The following is a 25,683-nucleotide window of genomic DNA, read 5'->3' as shown; positions in this document are numbered from 1 at the left end:
GGTGATGTTATTTAAAAAGCACTCAGGAGCAGAGAGAGAGAGAGAGAGAGAGAGAGAGAGAGAGAGAGAGAGAGAGAGAGAGAGAGAGAGGGAGACAGAGAGAGAGAGAGAGAGAGAGAGAGAGAGAGAGAGAGAGAGAGAGAGAGAGAGAGAGAGAGAGGGAGACAGAGAGAGAGAGAGAGAGAGAGAGAGAGAGAGAGAGAGAGAGAGAGAGAGAGAGAGAGAGGGAGCCAAGAGCAAGACGAGGCACAAGAGATGAATGGAGACGTGTGCATTAACAAACAAACCTGGTTTCATTCAGGGCCTGGTTTCCCGATAACGCTCACTCTTAGCGCGCTAAGAAGACTCAAAAGATATATCTTACCAAAGTTGTTTATGTTTATGGAAGCTTCTTAACACGCTGCCTCTTACGTCCGACGTCACAAGAGCGCTGTCCCGAGTGAAGGTGCTGAATTAGTTGGCATCGATTGCTCATGAATCGATTTTCCACTTAACGCGAAGATGCAATACAGCGTTAAGAAAGACAACACGTTCTATGCAAATGAAACATTTCTCAAATTATTACAGTAACATTTATTTCAACATAGTTTAAGTTATCAGTAGAATATAGACTATAAATTTAATTATCAAATGGTCAGTAATATGTTCACACCATATCTAATCTTCCCCCCTCCTTATCCCATTGTGCCACTTGTGCCGCTTCTTGGCATGAGTTTAACGACTAAAAATTATATAATACACTTTTATATCAATGGTAAGGTACTTTACAATCAGAATTGATTGGCAAGCAGCTGCAGTTACTTCTGTGCAATGCGGTTTTAATTGCCATTGGTTAATGTTTTCAATAAAAACCTGATAACCTGCACGTTTATGGCCGCGTGTCCCTTTCGCGATATGTACGCCTGATCAATCACTTCATTGGGCAGTTGTGCCCAATTTCGACCCCTTGCTGAATTATTCCCCCCCTTGTTCAAGTCGCTACCTAATTGCCTAATCTGAACCCCTGCCATAACGTTAAGAGAGAGGTTAAGGAATAGGTTAAGAACTACTTAGCGATAGCGTCTAGAGAGATTTCCGGACTTTGAAACTTTGAAGCAATATTTCTGGCACAAACTATCTGCATTTAATCATACGTTTCACTCTTTCACAAGACAAATGAACGTTTTGAGAAGAGCCAGAGAGCAACTTTCGAACCTTTTGATTGAAGGTTTGTTTTTTTATGCATTCTGATGAAAATGAGAGGATTTTATAAGCTAGCAAGTGAAAGTCGAAGCAACAGCACATTTAATCACATTGATGGAAGTTACTGTATAATAACAGTCTGAAGTTTGAGGGTCGGAGAGATGTCTTTTCTTTTTTTTTAACAAGTTTCTTCTGCTCAACAAGGCTGCATTTATTTGATAAGAAATACAGTAAAAATTGTGAAATTTTATTACTATTTAAAATAAGTGTTTTCTGTGTGAATCTCAATAATATAACTTTTTCATTTTTGTAATGAACATAGTAATACGTGTCTCTCTTTTATACATAAGTGTTCTTTCATTTAATTAATATCATATGCATGTACAGTTTTTAAAAATATACATATAAGTGCACATTCAACACAATTAAGCACAATGTATTTTTCTTCTAAATATTATTATTATTGTTTAAACCCTAAAGGTTGCTTTAGACGAGAAAAAGGCATAAATTAGACAATGCTGTAATTATATTACTGTATATTAACCAGATTGGACACGGTAATGCTAACAGCTAACTCTCTCCAGGTGGTGATCTCTCAGGTAACACAGGGTTAAGTTTGGATTAAAGCTGAGAGACTGGAGACATATCTTCAGCCGCTGTCCCACGCAGACGTTAATAACACACACTAACTTCCCTTTAGCTCTAAAACCTGACGCTTAATGTCACTGCTCTGAATTACAGAAATGTGCTGCAATTAAGATCTGTGAATCACCAGCGCTTCGTTACTGCGTGACCTCTCACGGGTTCATGTCTCAAACTCACTGGACAGACAGTGGATCTCTCTCACACACACACACACACACACACACACAGGCTTTGATTGGCCCCTGTTGAGAGCCGAGCTGCTCTCTAATGAGTCTGTCTCGCTCAGACACGAATAGTTTTGCTTCCTAATGCATGAAACGTCTGAAACTCCAGGACGATGAAGCTTCCCAGCAGACCCTGTTCTCCCACAAGCATAGAAACACACGGATGAAGAACTAGTCCCGTAACCCCATTAGACCTTTCTGATGGTCTGGTGAAGTGACTTATTTTTGCATTCAAAAACACAACAAAACAGAATAGAAAGATTGCAAAAATTGCAAAAATATATATTTTTTTAAAAGGATCATGAACATTTTTATTATAACTTTAAAAAGTCTATTTTGCACTCTTTTGCATTTTGTTTACATTTTAAATACAGGTTTCATTGTGTTATTTATATAAATATTTATTATATTATTAATTATAATATCATTCATATTTAATCATTAATATTAATATAATTGTAATTGTAATATTAATATAATTAATTAGTAATTATCATTATTAATATTTTGGATTAGCATTTATTTTATATTTAAAAAATTTTTTTATTTTAGTTAAAGTTTTAGTCATTTTCGTCATGCCCTTTTTCATTTATATATATATATATATATATATATATATATATATATATATATATACATATATATATATATATATATATATATATATATATATATATATATATATGTATATATATATTTATATATATATATATATATATATATAAATTGCGCTTTAATTTTTATTTCAACTTTATTTTTAGCGATTCTAGTATTTTAACATAATTTAATCCAGTTAGTTTATTTTAATACTTTAAATCAACTTAAATATCAGAACAATAATTAACAGTTTTAGTGATAGTTTTATATAAGAATATTAAAGCTTAAAAAAGGAAAAATAAATACAATATTATTTTTATGTATAAACACTGTGTAAAAAATCTAGTTTATTTAAAACTTAAAATAAGTATTTTTATCATGAAATATCTTTAAAAAATGTGCTTTATGTGCAGAATTAATATTTATATACTATATGGTTGTTAATATTTTGAATTAGCTTTTATTTTTATGGAGGTTTAGTTAAAGTTTTAGTGATTATATTATTTAATAATAATTATAAAAGAAATTAAAAATTGACTTGACTTGTTGACTAATTCCTAATAAAAATGTACGTGTAACATATTTGATTAAATAATATGATGAACCTATTAGCACTGAGCTAGCTGCAATGCATTCTGGGATTCTACTAAAATGCAACCAAAATGAATTCTTATGCACTTGAGGTTCTCATTGTGCTTTATAAATCCACTGATTGAAACTCTCAGAAAGCAGCTCAATCTGTTGTTACCAGACAATCACCTCAGCACTATAAAAACCACACACATGCACTCAGTCATTGTCCGGTCAGTTCACGACAAGGTCTTACCTGTATGCTAACTCCAAGGACTAACTCTTCTTCTACTTACCTCTCTCCAGTGATTCCCCAGTGTGTGTGGTCTCTCACACATCCTTCACTATCTGCTCCTCTGCTTGTGTCTGCCAAATAAACTACTGTATCTGTTACTCCTCAGCCTCCCGAGTGATCCGTAACACTAGCGTACGAACTTCAGTATAACTTCAGCTAGCAGAGAACTAAATGAGTGAACGAGGAATCAGAAATCTGGACGTTTGTGCAGTTAATTAAGATCACAGCATGCATGAGGTCAGCTGGAGATTCACAGCTTCACTGCGCTCTGACGGCGAATCTGAACGACAGAACACGTGTGTGTGTGTGTGTGTGTGTGTGTGTGTGTGTGTGCAGACGGATGACCCTGCTGGGCTACAACTCACTGAAGTGTTTTTAAGACTTTACTGTCAATGTGGTTTAATTAGCCAATGAACTATCACTGAGACAACACGCTAACAAGTTCTCTTTCTCTTTCTGGTCCGTCAGCTTAAGTCAGTGTTTGAAGGAGCTTTAGTTTCGTGCACAGATCTCAAACTTCTGCTCAGATGCTGCTCTCTCATATTGGCAGCAATAGCCAAAAATACATTGTATGGGTCAAAATGATCAATTTTTCTTTTATGCCAAAAATCATTAGGATATTAAGTATAGATCATGGTCCATGAAGATATTTTGTTAAAATCCTTACCATAGCTATTTCAAAACTTAATTTTGGATTAGTAATATGCATAGCTAAAAACTTCATTTGAACAACTTTAAAGAAGCGATTTTCTCAATATTAAAGAAACCAAATTATTTGAATGTAATTAGCCTACATACAAAAGGCATTATTTAAAAAAAAAAGCACAAACAAAATCAAGCAAAACAATTCCTAAAATGAATGTTGTTTAAAATAAAACCACTAGAATTAGTTTAAAAATAATATCAACTTATTATATATTGTTATATTATGTATAATTTCTTTGTTAATATATAGAATATAATTAAATTATTAAATTATATTTCATTAACTATATATATATATATATATAAACATTTTATATTATATTACATATATATATAATTAATGCATTATAGCATTAGATTATAATATAGCAATCTATCCATATATCTATATCTATCTAAAATATGTGCAATTACATTATATATATAAAAAAAGATTATAAAAATTAAAAGATTTAATATATTAACAATTAATGCATTAGATTATAATAAATCAATCAATCAATCTCTCTCTCTCTCTCTATATATATATGTTTTTTTTGTTTTGTTTTTTCAGAAACTGTGTTTTCAATCACAATAACTATGATATTTATTAACAATTATTAAATAGCAATTTAATTTAGTTTTCAAATATTTCTATTAAAATTCATTTGAATTACAAATGTTTAGAGCTAGTAATTTTAGTACATCAACACACTTCACTTAGTTGCAAATGAATGGTTTAGTAAAAACTAATATTTCTTATAACTTATTTAAATATCAGCTTTATTTAATTAATTGAGCCTGACGGACAGATGGAGATTATAAAGTGGTAATACACACACATGGATGATTGATGGCTGTCTAATTCCTCTTGATTTGATTTGCTTCTCGCTGGACATGAACTCACTCCGCTCGCTTCATGATGAATTAATGAACACACTTCAGTCACAAACCGGAGCGAAGCGAGCTGTCAGTCTGTTCCTCTATAGCCAACAAACCTGGACAGAGGAGCTCGTAGCAATGATTCCCACACGACTAACACAACAACAGCATAAATAACATAAATAACAATAACAACGCAATCCACATTACTAATTCATGCTGCTGTGCATTGTGGGTAACTCTGAACACATCACAGCATTAAATGCAAAGATCTACTCTTCTGTGCGAATACTTATACTTATTTTTATTTTGTTATTTTTTTTAAATTGTAACTAAAGGCGTTACATTTTATGTTTGTTTTATTGATAGATTATTTTAAATGTTTATATTATAGCTGTGCACTTATTTTAAATGTATATTATTATTTATATATATAATTTATTATAATTATTTTCCATTTTATATTATACCTTTACTTACTACTGCTCCTGGTTTTCACTGTGCACTTATTTATTTTTATATATTTATTTATTTTTTACATTTATGTATTTTTTTTTCTCAAAATAGATGAATCTATTTATTTTTATATTATACTTTTGCATATTCCTGCACCTGATTTTTACCGTGCATTTTTAACATTTTTAAATATCTAAATATTTAGCACTTATCTCTATTTATTTTTCAGGAGTCTTGTGTCTACTTAAAGGCCTTGCATATGTTTTGTTCATTAATATATTATTTGAATTTGTACATTATACTTGTATTCGTTGCTGCACCTGAATTTGCTGTGCATTGTATTTATTTACATTTATTTCTATATATTTGTAAGGAGTTCATGTAAAAGCCTTGCATTTTTTTAATTTTATTTAAATATTGTTTATGCATTGCTGCAATAGATTTTCAATGTGTACTTTAAAATACACACACACACACACATATTTATTATTACTATATATATGTGTATATATATATATATATATATACTGTGAAAAAATTTTTTTACGCTGTAACTAAAACAAGAAAATACCATTTCTATTACTTTTATGGTCTTTATGCTTCAAAGTTTCATCTACTGTGCAAATGAAACGTACTGCCAACATCTGAGTTTGGTTTCCTGAACCAAGTTTTTGTTTTCAGTGTGTGAATGAAAGTCCCAGCAGTCACTGAAATGCCATTTCCGTATATTTGGGTCTCTCTCATCTCATGCAGAAGGAGCTGTCCTCGTCTGAATGAATGCAAACAGCTGCTGGAGGCAGTTATGAACACGGGACAAAACCATCATACGAGCGGCTTAGGAACGACTCGCTTCACCTTTAAGAGCTCAAGCATCTCTGCAGCATTCAATAAAACTCATTAGAGATGTCCAGCGTGGTTATTTTAAGCCTTGTCATCATGTTCACACAAACCCCACGGCCGGCTCTCATTATCACAGTCACTCCTGAACAACTACTTCATACGGAAATCAGCATTCGGCTCAATTAGCATGTTGAGATGAGATCCAGGGAGCACTAGTTAGTGTGCGAGTGTCCCTGGTGCACGAGCAGCTTTCATTTAACAGGAACAATGGAACACTAATGGAACATGAGAGGCCTGTAACAAAGAGCACTTTCCACACACACACACACACACACACACACACACATCCAGTGCAGCAGAGCGTGTGTGTTTGTGCTACACTGATAAGAGTTTCTCTCAGTTTTGTTTGTGCTGATGTTGCTGAAGCAGTGGCTTGAGGTATTACACACACACACACACACACACACACACTGTTTCATCAGTCATATCTAAATGCAGTTAAACACCAGAGTTTAGTCCATGAAAAATGAGCAGAAAGATTGTGTGTGTGTGTGTGTGTGTGTGTGAGAGAGAGAGAGATTAATGTTACGAGAGGAAAGTCTTCCAGCTGTCTGACTTCATGATAAACTCCTGCACACCAGGGATATTAGTTAACTAAAACTAAAACCATGCATAAACAAACACAAAACTTGAAGATTTTTTTTAATGCATTTTGATTTCAGCTATTTTCCAAGACAACATTTCACATTTTGTTTAGTTTAAGTGCTAAAATAACTCAACCTTGTGTAATAACTAAATATGCATGAAGTCTAACAAACGTTGTCTTCGTTCTCAGTGTTTTAGCAGTTTTGCATCTTTACTTACAATCAAGTCATTTAATGACATGCATGCATTTATAACTGTGGTACTCACACATGCTTGACTCTTGACGTGTTTCTCTGATCCCAGATGTTCCAGAATCTTCTTTAATTCCCATATCGTCCACTACAGGAAGGATAGAGGTTTCCCAGACGGACTGGAGGCCTGCATCACGAGACAATACACACATTATCACACACATCGCTGGAGATTATGAAGAACAGAATCACTGGAGCAGAGCAAAGTCACACTGCATGCTCTTCTCTCTCTGTGTGTGTGTGTCTCTACACTCATTCAATTATAATAAATGCATAACCTGTAGAGATGAACAGATGAGCGGAAGGACAGGAGCTTCTGTCTCCTCTGTGAAGGAAGTTCCACATGATTTCTCCACGGATTTGAACTTTTTGTGCCAGTTTTCTGAAGATTGAACCCTGACGGTGGTTTGTTGAAACAGCGGCACGACTGCAGCTTTCACAAGCGTTCCTCTTCGTTTCTGTTGGGGTCCAGCTTTGTGCCTTGAAGGATTGTGGGTATTGAGTTCAGCAGCTCAGAATGATGCAACGCATGCTCAAGACTACAGTATGAATCTGAACAATGTCTCTGTAGCTCCTGGATAAAACTGAATCAACTGTTGTAGTTTAGCTTTCGTGGGATTGATCGTTTTTAAATGAGATCACATAAAAATTATATATATTTTGCATTATATGTATATTATTTATATTGCAAAATTACAAAAATTAAATGTTCCCTTAACATTCACATGAGAAATTAATTTTTTTACATTTTTTTTTAAATGGGGATGCATGGATACTAGTACTAGCATTGAGCTTAAAAGGTTTGTAGTTTGGTTGGAAAGCATGTAAAACAAGTTACTAAAGTTATTCTGACAGTAAAGAGAGTACTGCTGTTGCATGATCTTGATTGCTGCACACATGCATCATTTGGATTAAAACTAAATCTTATATATATATAAAACATACAAAAATTATACGTGAGTTCACTATAAACAACATTTATTTTAAACATCAAGCATGCATGACTTTATTTAAAGCCAAAGTGAAACTAGCAGCTTGTGTGAAATGCATCTTCTCTCTTTCCACACCATGGAAAAATGTGTGTGTGCACATGGTTTGCTGGCTTTATGAGTGTTTTGCATTAAAAGTGTCGCTTTGTAATATCAGTCGCAATACATTTCAGATGCATCTTATATTTCAAGAAAATATGGTACAAGATTTATGTATAACAAGTGGTTCCCTTGTTTTAACAGCTATAATTAAGTGTGAAAATAACCAAAGGAAATGTATGTGTGTGTGTGTGTGTGTGTGTGTGTGTGTGTGTGTGTGTGTGTGCGTGTGCATGTATAAACACTGAATTTTTGAATTATTTTATCATCTGAAATGTGTACATTTAGTATCATCAGAAGTGCATAAATGACACGCTTCCCCTTTAAATAATTCAGTCTGAACAACGGTGTAAGATACAACACATCTCTATTCTTCCTGACAAACACTCATTCATTTGGTGGCATTTAGTGGTCTGCTGATGTTATAATGTCTGAACAGGGATTTCAAAGCAGTTTAGCTGGAGTGTGTGTCTGTTTGTGAATGTGTGTGTGTGTGTGTGTGTGTGTTGAGGCTCTCTCTCTTGCGGTGGTCAGATCGATGGCTGTCCTCTAATTCAACACACTGTTTACTGACACTAAACGTCAAGAATGAACCTGCACTTAAACACATCAGAGACTCGCAGAGACCCCAGAGACCCTTGACGGACCGCGAGGATTGTCCGCAGGTTTGCACGTCACCCCCCCGGGGATCTGTTCACACCGAGAGAAAGACATTAGTGAGGAATGAAGACATTAATGGCCCTGAAACAGATGAGAGAGCGGTGAATATTCTCAATATGAATCCCAGGAAGGTTCCCTCGACGTTACAAACTAACAATCTTCCAGTAACATCAATAGAATGTTCGTTTACAGTTATCTGGTCTTTAATATGTTCTCAGAACGTTCACACAAAAACATTATCTATACATCGTTCATGGAACACTGAAACATTGTAACTGGAGAGTTCATGAACAATTCTTTCATCAATTATTCACACTTCACTTGTTGCAAACTTTGAGATATATCTTCTGCTGAACACAAAACAAGAATGCTGCCACCGGTACCCATTGACCTCTATAGTATTTGTTTCCACACTGTGGAAGTCAATGGCTACCGTCAACAGTCTGGTTTTTTTTTTTTAATTTGGGTGAACTATCCCTTTAAGTCTGATCTCTGTACATTGTCAGATCAATATGAGCAGTGAGATTAAACAGCGTTAGCTAAAAATCCAACTAAAAGGGTTCAGGAAAACAACTTACGACAATCAACAAATGTGATTTTTTGTTCTGCTTTTCTCCATTTTTTAATTTGGATGTTTGTCTAATATTTTTTTTAATGCTACTACGTTCATTCAGAGAACTTTCAAAAATGATACATTCAAAATGTATCATTTAACAAAAGTAATGATACAACGGAATGTTCCCAAAACGATACATTTTGAATCTTCAAAGAGAATCTTCAGAAATGTTTTGAAACATTTTCTAAGCTGGGATTCTACTATATACAAGCAATAGAACGTAGGTTTCTAGGTACAGTTTCTAAAATCTTCTATGAATGCTTTCTGATAATGGTAAACTTATCGACATTTGCAATAGTGATGCTTGACAGAGCAAAACAAAAATGCGAATAACTGTATTGTATGGTTATGCAACACTGTCTTACATGTCACACACCGGCAGAAAAAGGCACTAGTAACAGATCCCAAATTCCTCTCATTGATCTTTACTTGTCCTGATCCCCGGCTGGTCCCTTGGCCCCCAGTGAGAGTGACAGGCGGCTGATGGACAGTTCATTTAAACTGAATCCGGGCTGTCTTTCTCTCTGCCTGTCTCTCATCCCTTCACTTCATTTGCCTCTTTTCTGGAGCTGCAGACAAAGCTATCTCTGCGAGAGAAGCCGTGCTGATTGTATGCGTGTATTGTGTGCTGCTCCTTTTCTAAATGAGCAGCTTCTTCTAATAGCAGCTGTCAATAAAAACCTGCCTCCCCCGAGAGGATTGTAGCAGTGAAGATGTATGTATATGCCGAGTGGATGGCGTTAGCTTGACAGCGAGGGCTAAATTGGCATGTGAAGTAATGCAGAAGACACTAATTAAACACACAGATTACACTAACAATACTGTCTTCCACTAATCAAACTCTCGAGCACTTACTCTCCACTCTCATTAAAAACAACAACAACACAACATTGTTAAAAAGAAACTGATAATGCTGAGAAACACCATCGTCGTGCATGTCGACGCAGTGAGGGATGCAACTGACGTGCACAACTACAGACCATTAACAGCCCAGAGCACACATTTTAACAGCGCTTCTGGGTACTTTGAGACAGTGAGTTTCCCCCCAGTAGATGTCAGTCTAATCTTCACATCCTCAAACACATTCATGCATGAAAACCCTCAAACACACCCCTTCCAAACAGAAGCACTGTACAGTATATTCTGAGGTACGCACAGTATTTGAATAGCACTATAATAAGGCACTTCAAAGAAGAACGTGGTTTCCAAAACATCCGATTATATTCAAATGTTGCATTCTTATGGTAATAGCATGGCACTTCATTTCTGGGGACACCTGCATAAACACAATCACAACATCAGCTGCTTTGATCTGTCTGTCTGAGTTAGTGTGGGATCTCAATGCTCACACTAATAGTTCCACGGTCATCGTGGTTGCTTTGTACATGAACCGGGTCAATCAGCAGCATTTTAATCACTTATATTGGAAATATCACCATGTATAGTTCTGGTCCAGTCTGAAACAGTTCTGGTCCCTATTGACCACCATAGAATTTTTTTTCTTACCCATACTATGGAAGTCAATTAGAACCAAACAAATTTTGGTTACCAACATTTTTCAAAAATATCTTCTTTCATGTTCACCATGAAACTCATATATGACAGTTTTGGGGATGAGTTTATGACAGATTTTATTTTTTATTTTTTTTTGGGTGAACTGTCGCTTTAATAAATACATTAGCTAACAGGGAACGCTCTCGTAACGTTAATAGAATGTAATAGATGTTAATAGAACGTTCATTCGAAGTGGTCTGGTCTTTAATCATGTTTGTTAAACGTTACTAATTGTTTCAGAACGTTCGGAGAACATTCAAAAGTAACGTTTCCACAATGTTTCAAACATGATACAATGGAATGTTCCCTTAAAGTTCGTATAACCAATAATAATAATACAAAACTGGGTTGCCAGAATAAAAAATAAAAAAAATGTAACTAAATTGAAATTTATATTAAATCGCCATTATACTACAAAAAATGTTTTGTTAATTTGTTTTTGTACTCGTACCACAGTAAAACCATCGGTTTGGAGATGTTTTTTGATCATGCGCCTATAGCGTTACACGAACAGCGTAGTGCTACATTTCCCGCTAAAAGGGTCCTCACGCGCCGGAGCGCGTCATCACGGAGATAGAATCGATCCGCCAGCATCTGAAGCCGCGCTCAATCACACGACGTTCATTCACCTGAACGCCACATGCATCTAATCCAGTTAAAGCCCACGAGACGAACAAGTGTGCCCATTCCCCGACTATAAAGCCCGAGGCTGATGCACCACATCACATTTGCGCGTAAACACCGTCAACTGAGAGATACCGATGAAGCTTTGACGCCGTTAAACTGAAGTGTGTTGCTGATGTGAGAGTGATGCTGCGTCTCCTCCCCTCTCTCCTGCTCTCCTACTCCTCGTTTCCACTCCTCACTTGGCGTTCACCCACGAGAAGAGCTCCGACCGTCCAGCATCATGTCCTCAGACGTCCAGCTGCGTGAGCGCACGGACCCGGACAGCAGCGACCCCGCGGGCGCCAGGAGCGACTGAGAGCAGGTAGGACACACTGTCTGTAACTGCGAGCTGTCTAGAAAATATTTCAGCCGATTTGTTACATCACGCACGAGCCTGTGCTTTCATAAGCCTGCAAACCATTAAACGCGCGTCAACGAGCGCGCGTGAAAAAAACACAAGGTTCCCAATTTTATTTTATTTTATTTTTTTTCGTGTTAAAGTCCCACTGAGCTTGAAATCGATGGAAAGCACCGGGAGACGCGGCTCACTAGCAGTTTCTTGGATTGAGCTGTTGCACTTGACGCTCCGTGGACACTCCGTAAGCATCGCCGATTTCACGCGCTTTCCTCCCCATAACTCACTCAAGCCAAGCACGCAACCAACTTTAAGACTTTACTCACCTGAGACCATTTAGAGCATTTTCGGCAGGTCCGAGAACAGTCATGAGCTAGAAAATGGCTCAATTGGGCTCCGTTTGGGCGCAGACTAAAGCCGTAAACGGAATTTACGCACAAACCAACCAGAAAAAAAATGCCTTCAGTCTTTTTAATAACATCTGGGTATCAGATCGAACATTTGAGGGTTCAAAGAAACTGAGTTGGTTGCATTCCTTGCCGTTCGAGTTGTGCGTAAAAGGTTTTTGCGCACTTGCGCGCGACATTTCATTTAAACACTGGACGGAATAATTATGTAACCTATAGTTGGTCAGTTGCTTGTCATGCATCTGCCCTAACTATTGCAAAAATGTATGCACAGGTCGACTATTGTCAAGTGTCTCTATGTAGTCTACCATGACATTATTGATATTGGGCACCGTCTCAATGCATGTGAACTGATTTTCCATCTGTTGTGATTGACTGCGCTCGTGGCGCGTGGTTTTCTCTCCTGTGCACGGATATATCCTCGTTAATTTCCAACTACAGACCTTCTTTAATAGAAACAGCACTCGTCAAACTCGAATAAACCAATGTGTCCAACAGAATCCGCAAGGCAAATTCGTGCTGGATGGAGGATTTCTTTAATGCGCGTTTAATAGTTGTTTTATTCTCCATCATTATTTGGCTGCTCGGGCTCAGTCTGATTTTTGCAGAGCTCTAAAGTGTTCGGAAATGAAAAGGAAAAGGTCACGCACCACCGGTCCTGGCCTCTAATGCGTTCCCATAATGTCTGGGCAAGGATTAACTGTTATGAATCAATAACTTGTGCTGGAAGTTTTCGGCTTAAATCTCTGATTTATCTCCTCTGCTGCTCTGTGCATGGATCAGGAAGCGCGCGCGGAATCGATAATCAAAGCGCGTCACGCGTCACTTCTGCTATTTTTTTTTTAACCTTCAAGTTTTGGCAAATATTTCATAGGTGAAAGAAAATAGACATCAACTCTGCTTGTGGACGCTGTGCAGGTGAGATGTGCTCATCTGGAACTAGTGCGCAGTTGAAATGAAGCTTTATTGACGGTGAAGAGATTTCATGAGCTGTTCTTCACACTGTTGTACGTTTCTCGCTCTTTTGGTTTGGCGCGTTCTGCCCGTTAGAGCGCGCGTTAGATGCAGACGGGGGCGCGCATGGACGCGCACTAGAGAGAAAAAACAGAACGCTACAGTTTAGTGATAAAATTACGCTACCATATCTTTTTTTTTCTTTTTTTTAATAGTATTTTTATAGTATTTTATACTATTTTTATAGTATTCTTTTTACACCCAATATTTCAGTGTGAAATTGTACAGTGTGTACTAAAAATATATATTTGAATAGTCAATATATGTCGTATACTTCTATTATATATATATATATATATATATATATATATATATATATATATATATATATATATATGGATTTTAGTCAATGTATATATGATAGTTTGAGCTTTAAAAACTGTCCAAAATATTAATGACTCGTAGATTTTTTTTGTCCAATCATATGCTCTCTTATATGAAAAAGTCCTGCCCCCTGATGTCACGTGACAGATCTCAGTCCGGCATTTCAGGGACACTTTCAGACTCAGTCCAGCTGGAGGTCATCTGGTGCGGTCAGCAATAAATACAAATAAACAGGGTCCAAAACAGGGAAATCTGATCACTCAGACCACATTTAGATAAATTCAATTCTAAATAAACAATACAATGGACAATAAACATTTGTTTACTTTTTTATATTAATATACTAGCATTATAACACTATTTATTTAGATCATAAACATAATTTTACCATTAAAAGTACATGTTAAATATGTAAACAGAAAGCGATATTGTGCTGGTCAACGCTGTTGAAGTCCTGGCTCTGCATTTCACCTGTCCGTCATCATGCACCTTTTCATTTTATACTTCTATTTTAAGAGTCTTCTGTGTTTGGCTGATGCTGGTGTTGAGCTGGTGAAGAAAAGACCTAATGATCTCGGCTGTGTGCACACGTTTAGGTGAATAATGTGTGTGGAGTTGCAGTTGAAATCATTAAGAAGTGCTAACAGGACTGTAGAGACCGTGTCAGACTGACTGACAGCATCTCACACACACACACACACACACACACACACACACACACACACACACACACACACATAATTAGCTTGATGAATGTCCATATATGGTATGTCCTCAACATTCTTAGAATGTTCTGAAAATGTTCTCTCAAAGTTAAAAACAAATGTGGTCTTAAATAGTGCTCTGTGCTAATAAAATAACCTTATGGACCCTTTCCACAAAACATGCGTTTCAACTGTCATCAGCATTATAAATCCTCCAAAGTTTTTTGCGTTCTCATTTATTTTTTAAATGTATGTAGATTTATAACACCATACTTTGTATTATATTACCTTTGCATCAAATTACAAAACACTAGTTAACGCTAATTTGAGGGTGTTTCTAATATACAGTGTCTACAGTTTTGCTATTTGAGCAAATGGGAATGCAAAAAAATATAAATTTGTGTCCCATTCACTGCTATCGAAGTTTACTCAACTATGACGACTTAGATGTGAAACGTTTCGTTTGGATGTTTTTCTAAAAGTTACTGTATGTTTCGGAACGTTCACAGAACATTTTAAAATGTAACATTTCCATGACGTTCCAAAATGACAAAATGGAACGTTCCATGAACGTTTGAATAAAAAAATAAAAAATAATAAAAAAAACATTTTTTTTTAAACATAACTCAATGTAAAATTTCTCACAATATATTTTTGTATATTTTAGTTCAGTTCACACAAAACTAAATACCCTATCAACATTTACTCAGCCTCATGTGGTTCCAAACCTGAGATATTTAACAGAACATCCCAGGTGCTCTTTTCCCTCCGACCGAAGTGACTGTGATGACACAACATTCATTTTGTGCTGAACTACTCCTCTAATGATCCCACACACGCTCTCTGCATCTCATCAGCTTCACAGCAGGTTTGCCAAACCTCCGTCATCCGTTCCAAGGGAGACAAATGAAAAATATATGCAAATGTACTCACTGTTTTCTGGAGCCTGATGAGCACAGCCCAGAGGAAAGTCTTGTTGCTCTCGCACAGCTCTGGAGACACAGTGCTATTCTCCATCGCTTCATGTACCAACACTGCTTCTGATGTTTCTCCGCAGGACAAATAAAAACAGACACTTATAAGATGTATAATATAATCCCTTAAAACCAGTGAGAAGCAGATAGATCATGGGAAGAGCTCAAATTAAGTGGAGCTGGTAAACTTTAAAACAGGCGTCCAAAACTGTGGATAGAGAAAATAGTTAGTGAGATTGTGTATTTTAAGCAGTGTTATTTAAGTGCCTAGTTTTTAATATTATTTTGAATTAATTAATTTTTGGAATGTCTGTAAATGCATGAACTATCGTGAGTTTACAGTAAGTGATACTGTATATAAGGAGGATGATTATGCAGTTATTTTCCCACACACACACATGAAACACACACACAGACTTCATGACATTCAGAGTGGTGACCCTGGCGTGTGTGTGTGTGTGTGTGTGTGTGTGTGTGTGTGTGAGCAGTCAGTCTGTTGACACACTCTGGTGATCTCTCTGCTTGTGCGACACGGCGTGTTTGAGGGATTTTTCTACATTTCGCATCTGATATTCTCTGTGCACAACTCCTGAGGCACAAAACACTGTCAGACACGAGCTGATCTGACAGAGGGGACTCTGTGTGTGTGTGTGTGTGTGTTTAAGGGGCTTGGAGGTTATTGTGCATCACTGGTGATCGCTCTTTCTCGCTCTTGTTAAGTTTACACTGTAAGGCTTGATGTTGAGACAGAACTTGGTATAGCTTCAATATTTCTACAATAAACGTAAATAAATCCATATGACATTAATCAAACAATCTGTTATTGCAAATGTCTAGAACACATCTGGATTATTACAAATGCAACTAGCCACAACCGCAGCATTCCTGTAATAAACATCTAAACAAACCTATCTTTAAATCTCAGTTCCTATGAACTCTAATCAAATCTGAACTCACAGATCGCTTTTACAATGTGCAGAAGCCAGGATGTGATTTAATGCACCGTGCACACTTCTATTACTACCCTAACTAGTGTGCTAGCCGGGGTGTGTCCGTGCATTTTCATTCATCAGGATTTCTGCATTTGTCCTCTAGAAACAAAAATACTGGCCTTATCAAACTCAAGTTTCTTCAAGCGGATTATTGATAAGCCTGGAAGATCAAGCACTAGCTATAAAACAAGCAAATTGATCAATGAGACTGGTTTTAGACTAGGTCAGAGCCGGATCAAGGTTGGTTTAGTGTAGGTTTTAAGCTAAAGCAGTCCTCCAAAGCATCAGTATTCATGGCCTGCGTTCATCTTTCATTTAAAGTGCATAAAGTGGGTTAACAGCGCTGGACGCGACCCAACGCAAGGTCATCAACCCAGTTTTCCCAGTGCATTTAAAGCAATCAATACACACACACACACACTCCTCCTCGCTCTCTCAGTCTCGTAGGTAGATCGTTTTGGCTCTGGCAGGATTCTCGAGTCTGGATATTCAGACGTACTGTCCATCTTCCAAACTAAATGAGATTCAGATTTCTTTAGACCTGTAGACTTTTCCAAAAACAGACGGTGAAGTGAAGAACAGGAGACGCTAATAGACTTAAACACTGGGATATACAGCAACAAATGCATGCTCTCAAAACATTTGCTTATTCTTTGGTTATGAGAATGGAGACAAATATGACCCTGGAGCACAAAACCAGGGATAAGGGTCAATTTTTCGAAATTGAGATTTGTGCATCATCTGAAAGCTGAATAAATAAGTTTTCCAGTTGATGCATGGTTTGTTTGGATCTGACAATATTTTGCCGAGATACAACTATTTTAAAAATTTGGAATCTGAGGGTGCAAAAAAAAAAATTGTGTCAAGATTTAAGCTCTTAGCATTTTTTTTTTTTTTTTGTGGATATATTTACGGTAGGAAATCTCAAAATATCTTCATGGAACATGATAATTTTGACCCATACAATGTATTTTTGGCTATAAGTACAAATATACCCCAGAGACTTAAGACTTGTTTTGTGCTACATGGTCATAAATCTTCCAAACTATTGCATTAAAAGCATTAAAGGGACACACTAAGCTGATAAGGATGATTGTACTATCTATTAATTTGAATATCTATAATTGACTTCCATTCATTTGCAAGTTTTGTTCAAAGTCCAAGTTTGGTGAACTCTGCAAATCTGTATGAAGACGACCAATGGTAGAATGATTTGTCAAGTTGTGAAAACAACTTTAACTTACTTGAAAAAAAACATTTAAGCTAAAAATGGAGCTTCTAATTCCAGATGCACTTGTGTTTACCTGGAGTATGGTGAGATATGATCAATACTCTCGAAATCTACAGGACATAAGCACAGAAACGTTTAGATTCCTCACACACTCCTCCGCTCTAATTACACCAGCCTTCTGATGCACGTCTCCAGAGAGCCTCTTTCCAATTATCTATCTGCTAGAGATTCATCTGTTTCCATCTCTCCGTCCGTCTATTACACCTCCACACCTTTGCTCTCTCACTTCCTCGTAGCTCGGAGAGCTGCTGACGCTTCCACTGAAGGATTGAACTTAGTATGTCACCTGGAAGAAAGGTGATGACGACAAATGTGTGTAACGATGAACAGAGCTCAAAACAATTCAGTTCACTGTCCCTGAACACATTTTAAAGGAACATGCCATTTCAAGATTTTTCAAGATTTGTCACATACATGGTTATATAGAGAGCAATTTACACAACTTTATGTCGTTCCAATCCCACTTGACTTTCGTGGAACACAAAGAGAGGTTTAGATTAAACTGAGCTCCCAAATTAAGAAGAAAGCACCTTAATGACTACATTTCAAGTCAAATGAAAGCTTTTATGCAAGTGACCGAACAGAGTTTGATGTGAGTGGTATTGAGCACTATTGTTGTTGTTTTTTTTGTGTCACGGTATATATAGCAAAACATTTTTAAACCGAGAAAAATGATCATAATGCATCAAAAGTGAGTTTTAAACAAGAAAAAAATATATGTCCATGGGGTTCGAAAAATGCACTTATGTTTTTGTGTGTATACTGACCAAAATGATCAACAAATGTTTTTTTTACTCAAAAACTGATAAAAGCTATGCACAAAATAAGACAATATAGTGCATATTCACTGCATCATTTTAGAGATTATACAAGAAAGATTAGTAGAAAAGGTTAGTGTGTGTGTGAACGTGAAGTAATTGGAAGTGGATTTACAACAAGAAAGTTGCACTCAGCTTTTTAATGTTTTGCTCTTTAGTGCATTACCCGAGTCGCCTGACTTTAGTACAACAGAGAAAAACTAAATCTCTTAACTGCTTGGGGAGATGCCAGGGGTGACAGATTGTTCCTGTTACCAAACTAATGTTAAAAAAAGAAAAGAAAAAAAAACAACAGGAAAGGGCCTAGGATCGAACCCTGAGGGCCCCCGCACCCAGAGGTTTTCCTTTTATAACATGTTTTCTGTACAAACATCACGACCCTCTCATTAACTCATGAGCGACCAGATGAAACGATAACAGCAAGCTAGCTTTGGTTAGAAACAATATTCTTCACTACCAAACATGCCTCAAATTCAGAGCAACGGCAAAGACTCGCCCTGGAGACAAAACGATCAGCCCCACAACAACTGAAGTTTGACATTAAAAGGAAAAATTGCCTTTCCTTTACTCTAAACAGACCTCAGGTACTAAATCTAAGTCCAAGATATATAGATTTCCAATTATCTATCTACTAGAGATTCATCTGTTTCCATCTCTCCGTCCGTCTATTACACCTCCACACCTTTGCTCTCTCACTTACTCGTAGCTCGGAGAGCTGCTGACGCTTCCACTGAAGGATTGAATTTAGTATGTCACCTGGAAGAAAGGTGATGACGACAAATGTGTGTAACGATGAACAGAGCTCAAAACAATTCAGTTCACTGCCCCTGAACACATTTTAAAGGAACATGCCATTTCAAGATTTTTCAAGATTTGTCACATACATGGTTATATAAAGAGCAATTTACACAACTTTATGTCGTTCCAATCCCACTTGACTATTGTGGAACACAAAGAGAGGTTTAGATTAAACTGAGCTCCCAAATTAAGAAGAAAGCACCTTAATGACTACATTTCAAGTCAAATGAAAGCTTTTATGCAAGGAACCGAACAGAGTTTGATGTCAGTGGAATTGAGCACTATTGTTGTTGTTTTTTTTGTGTCATGTGACCTTTGTGCTGCTAAGCTTGGCTTAGGAAGACTTGAAATATAGTGCACAATTTGTATGGAAAGCACTGTAAAACATTCCTAATCAGTATTTTTGTCTTTATTTTATCATTAATTTTTGTCTTTTCCAGTATAAATAGCAAAACATTCTTAAGCCAAGAAAAATTATTATGTTGCATCAACAGTAAGTTTTAAACAAGAAACAAATATATGTCCATGGGGTCCGAAAAATGCACTTACAGTACGTTTTTGAGTGTACACTGACCAAAATGATCAACAAATGCTTCAAAAACTGAAGTTTTTTATTTGTACATGAAAAGATAAAAACTATGCACAGAATCAGAAAATAAAGTGCATATTCACTGCATCTTTTAGAGATTATACAAGAAAGATTAGTAGAAAAGGTTAGTGTATGTGTGAACGTGAAGTATTTGGAAGTGGATTTACAACAGGACAGTTGCACTCAGCTTCTTAATGTTTTGCTCTTTAGTGCATTACCCGAGTCGCCTGACTTTAGTACAACAGAGAAAAACTAAATCTCTTAACTGCTTGGGGAGATGCCAGGGGTGAAATATTGTTCCTGTTACCCAACTACTGTAAAAAAAAAAAAAAAAAAAAAAAAAACCGGAAAGGGCCTAGGATCGAACCCTGAGGGCCCCCGCACCCAGAGGTTTTCCTTTTATTACATGTTTTCTGTACAAACATCACGACCCTCTCAATAACTCATGAGTGACCAGATGAAACGATAACAGCAAGCTAGCTTTGGTTAGAAACAATATTCTTCACTACCAAACATGCCTCAAATACAGAGCAACGGCAAAGACTCGCCCTGGAGACAAAACGATCAGCCCCACAACAACTGACGTTTATGTTTGATGAGGACATTAAAAGGGAACAATTGCCTTTGAACAGACCTCAGGTACTAAATCTAAGATATATATATATATGTTTATGCTTAACATTTGAAAAAAAAATTGTCTTGTTTCAAGCATAAACTCACTTGCTTCACATGTAAATGTGAAATTCTGAAAAAAAAGACAAAATTCTGAACCAAAATGTGACTAAAAGTATTTCTGAATATTTCATATTAACTAATTTAGTAAACTAACGTTAACAAATGGAAACTTATTGAACAGTGTTATCAGATATTTGTTCATCTGAGCAGTTTTGAGAAATACTTCTGGGGTCTTTCTCTCAGGAGAAAAATCTGAGAAGAATCTCATAGTTGAGAAATTGTGCTTTTGTAAAGAGGGTGGGGTTTTTTTTTTACATCAGAGAATCTAGATTAGTTTAAATAAAAGGCTGTGCGATTCTTCATTTTTGTTGTTGTTAGGTCTTTAGGCGATGCTTTAGTAGAGGACTAATCTGAGTGAGCGTGGAGGGCTTGTACAAAGCACTTAAAAGCCCCCCAGAGCCTCACGGCTGACGACTGCTGGGTTATTGGCCTCTGAACGCCGCTTCACTCCTGTGACTCTGAGAGATCAGCGCTCTGTTCTAGATCACAGACATCCGCAGCTGAAGAAGGAAAAAGCTTGGGAAAGCTCTGATGGTATCAGGTGTGTGTGTGTGTGTTGCTCAGACACAATGAAATATCACGGCTTGCCTTCTGTGGTTAGTTTTAAGTTTGTAAAGCTTTGGATGAGCACACGTAGGAATAAAAGATTCTTTGAGAGGACATCTTTTTGTAGTTTTAACACGTCTCAGTTTTTTAATAGCCACTTTGCCATGTTTAAAGATTTGCACTCGCGTCTCACTTCAGCACTTTGTAACATCGGTTATGTTTTCGCTCGCCGGATAGCATCTGTTTATCGTAACATTTTTTCATTTTGAAAGGATTTCACCGTTTTTGCTCGAGTTCTTCATATATGGCAGCATTTTGTGGGACTTGTAATTACACCATTAGTGTTGCTCTAAAAGGGAAATGAAAGCCTTCGAGCCAAAGAAACGGGAAAATTGACATCACAAACAGCTGGAAACACTGCACTGTTTCTAAAAGGCTTTCTCCGAACACTGCAGTCTTTGTGAATGTTAACAAAACTTCTCCTGTGGTTTCCGTCACTGAAATTAAGATCAATCTTATAGTCATTTCAGTATGTTGTCTTACTGTATTATTTACGATTATTTCATATTCCAAATGTCTACAGGTGAATCTTATGAAGCCTATGAAAGTGTCATGTCACAAAAAAAAAAAAAACTGAAATAAGAATTAATATTTTATACAAAGAACAATAAGCATATATCATATGTAAAAACAATGTTTTTAAATGATCAATTATTTATTTGTTTTACTATGCTAATTTAAATATCAAAACAAAATATTAAAACATTTTATTGCTGTATTTTTGTAACATAGAGAAAAATAATATGTGTTATAATAATTAAAATCTGATAATAACTTTAAAATAATTTTGTATGAATTACAGTAACTAACTGTACATTATTTTCATGACAATTAAACACATTTACCCCAAAAGTCATATAACTGTCATATGAAAACAATATTATAGATAAGAAAATAATATATAACATTAATTTAAATCACCGTTGACAATAAAAATAACGATTAAAAGGGAGAACTAAAAATAATACATTTGGATGCATTACAGCAGTGAAAACTTTGGGCACAATGTGCTTAAATGGTTTTAAATGCACACACACACACACACACACACACACACACACAAATACAATCTCATACATAACCTACTTCTCTATTTACTATAAAAAAATTCAAATGAGAGAATCAGTAAAAAAAAGCGTATTTAACATCACAGATATTTGGACATTTCAGCAGCTGGATTCACTTCAGAGGAAAGAACCTGTCAAAACATTTCATTATAAATATAAAACTAGAAATAACTTCTGCTTCAATATCATAACCTCATTTCCAGCTCTCTCTCTCTCTCTGTCTTGTTCTTTTCTCTTTGTGTCGCTGAGATCTGACATGCACTGGAACACACTGCTGCATGCATATATATATATATATATATGTGTGTGTGTGTGTGTGTGTGTGTGTGTGTGTGTATGAACATATGCATGTTTCACATCAAACTTTAGCTTTGAGGTCAAATATATATTCTATGCATGTTGAAAAATTGCATCATATAGTGTTTGTAATACAGAAATATTATGAGCATTCTGCTTTGCTTCTGTGTTATGCTGATGATGACCTTGTCTGTGGATCGAAGATGTGACATTGATGTGTGTGTGTGTGTGTGTGTGTGTGTGTGTGTGTGTGATCACTCAACAATCAGCCAACCATAGCCATAACTCTGACAGCGTATCGTTCTGGAGCGTGTTGGAGGCTCTGGAAGCGTGTTTTGGAGCACGTGTGAGATATCCCCGCTGCTTCTCTCTCTCATCTCTGACAGGCAGGAAAAGGACATCGGTCACACATGTGTCCGGACGCTTTGAAGTGTTTCTGCCGTGTTAGTGGTCACGAGGGCTGTGGTTTTCCGAGCATCGGCTTCTAATCGTGGTGTATTCCTGACAAAAAGCTTGCTGATATTTAAGTGCTTTTTATGTGCCGTAATTACCCATAACATCTGTACTGCTACGAGACTTCAATCAGACATTTTTAATAGAAAGTCAACATGAAATGGCATCAGCAACCTATTTTACTTCGGTTCTGTGACTTATATCATATTAAAACTGGAAATTCAGTGAGATTAAAAAGTAGGGCAGGACTTTTCATTAAGTTATTTAGCAGATGCTTTTATACAAAGCCACTTTCTGTACAAATGAGGTCGATAGAAGCGAAACTGAGGAAACCAGCAAAGGTTAGCCTAACGTTATCCATGTTTTATGTGGAAATTAACGAATGTATGCTGAAACTATGAATCTCATGCAACTAGTGGAAATATGTAAGTCTATATTTTGCATTTTGAAATTATTATTCTTATAACAACTAAGTAACATTTTTTATTTAAATTGAAAACTATTTAAATATCTTGGAAGTATTTCATAGAAGTAAAATGTGCAGATACATTACAATAATGCATAATGCATTAAAGTAAACTCACAATACAAAAAAAGTAATGCTTATTCATTTCCTGTATGAAATTAAATAATTATTTTAAGAAGCAAAAAAAAAAAAAAGTTTAAACTGAACACTGGTATTACAAAAAAAAAAAAAATACATTTATTATAAATAAATAAATAATAAATGAAAAAATTTTTTATAGTCACCATTAAGAATAATGATTTAATTAAAATTCATACATTAAAAAAAAATTATTTATATATATATATATATATATATATATATATATATATATATATATATATATATATATATATATATATATATATATAATAGTCACCTTTGTGAATAACTGGAATTAAGAAAAGAAAATGTAAAAAAAAAAAAAAGTAAAATATCCAGATGCATTTCAATAATGAGAATTAGGGGGAAATTTGCTTAAATGTCACTAAACTCTCAGCACAAAAAAGATTTAATTTTCTGCATGGAATTAAAGTTTAAAAAAAAATCTTATTTCTTTCCTTTTGATTTTAGAGTGAAATGTCACCCAAACAGTTATTTGACTGCTGCTTATCATTATTATCACCAAGAGAAGAAAAGGTAACTAATATAAAAGACATTTAATTTTTCATTAAAAAATAAAATAAAAAAAAGGTTAAACAAGACCAGGAAGGTAAATAGGGCCAATATAAATGTCATGTTGACTTGAAATGATCAGCTAGAATGAAGAAAACTTTACAACACTCTTCGACTGACTTTACAGACCTGCAGCGGTTTACATCGCGCGTGTGTGTGTGTGTGTGTGTGTGAGACAATGCTTCAGCTGTGGCGTCTGATTGAGAATGTCTGCCCTGCGTTCGGATGGCAGCCCCAGTGCATGCTGGGATTGATTGAGCTGTCCCTGTGCCTGTCAGCCGCTGGAGTTATGACATCATCAGGCCCCTCATAAGGCTCTCCATTGTTTTGAAATGAAAGAACATCAATTTCCTGCCCAGTGAAGCCTAGGGGATGATTTGTGGCCGCTATTATCCTGCCAACGTGTGGCGAGATCGCCAAAATACAGACTCTGATGAGGACAAGCTCCCGTCCTGTTCTCCGTCTAATCACCTGAGACAGGTAACACCCCTAAAGCAGTTTAGACTCATTAGACTCATTCGGTCACACTTCCTCTCTTCTGAGGACTACAGAAACCATTTCATTGTACATTAAATTGGCACCAAGCCAATTACATATAGAACCATCTAAAAGTATATATATATAATTTTTTAGAAAATACATTTTTTATGCGCACCAAAGCTACATTTATTTGATCAAAAATAAAAAAATATCTAATTTTTTACAAATATTATTATTATTTCAAACATCTGTTTTCTGAGTGATTATCTGTTAAACAGTAATTTATTTCTGTGATGCTCCGCTGTATTTTCAGCATCATTCCTCCAGTCTCCAGTGTCACATGATCTTCAGAAATCATGAAAATATGATGATTTGATATAAAACTATTTATATTAAATACAAATGCATGAAACCCATTCAAATTAAGACAAACAAACGAAAACAATGAAGGACCCTGTGCTTCGAAAAAAAAAAAAATAATAATCTATATATATATATATATAATTAAATCGATTAGTAGTGTATATTTGTATATGTATCACCAAATTGTAAGTCACTTTGGATTAAATGCGTCTGTAAAATGACTAAATGTAAAAATATAAAAGCATTGCATCATGTTAAAGTGCATGCTTCAGAAAACTACAGAAGATGCTCTAGATTTCATATGAAACAGCTGTTTTTGCAATTATTTTACGTATCAGTATCAGACCTGAAGCACCAGATCTGACCCAAATGGGATTTGAC

At 35.9% G+C, this 25,683-nt stretch overlaps 2 protein-coding genes across 3 annotated transcripts in view; one reads left to right on the top strand and one right to left on the bottom strand.

Annotated features, from left to right (window-relative positions):
• The window catches only part of LOC127979437 (uncharacterized), a 33,335-nt gene extending 25,786 nt beyond the window's left edge, over positions 1-7,549 (bottom strand). Inside the window, exon 1 of the mRNA XM_052584907.1 lies at positions 7,288-7,549. The gene's annotated coding sequence lies outside the window, so the exon portion shown is untranslated. The remainder of the gene's footprint in view (positions 1-7,287) is intronic.
• A 4,310-nt stretch (positions 7,550-11,859) lies between these two features.
• LOC127979413 (muscarinic acetylcholine receptor M2-like) overlaps positions 11,860-25,683 on the top strand; it is a 44,514-nt gene continuing 30,690 nt past the window's right edge. Inside the window, exon 1 of one of the 2 annotated variants that reach the window (XM_052584860.1) lies at positions 11,860-12,177. The gene's annotated coding sequence lies outside the window, so the exon portion shown is untranslated. Of the gene's footprint in view, positions 12,178-20,981; positions 21,398-25,683 lie in introns of those variants that run through there. The other variant, XM_052584868.1, reaches the window with a different exon arrangement.

Source organism: Carassius gibelio, chromosome A4 (genome assembly GCF_023724105.1).
Source record: "Carassius gibelio isolate Cgi1373 ecotype wild population from Czech Republic chromosome A4, carGib1.2-hapl.c, whole genome shotgun sequence".
NCBI lineage: Eukaryota > Metazoa > Chordata > Actinopteri > Cypriniformes > Cyprinidae > Carassius > Carassius gibelio.
This window is presented reverse-complemented; position numbering and strand designations above follow the sequence as displayed.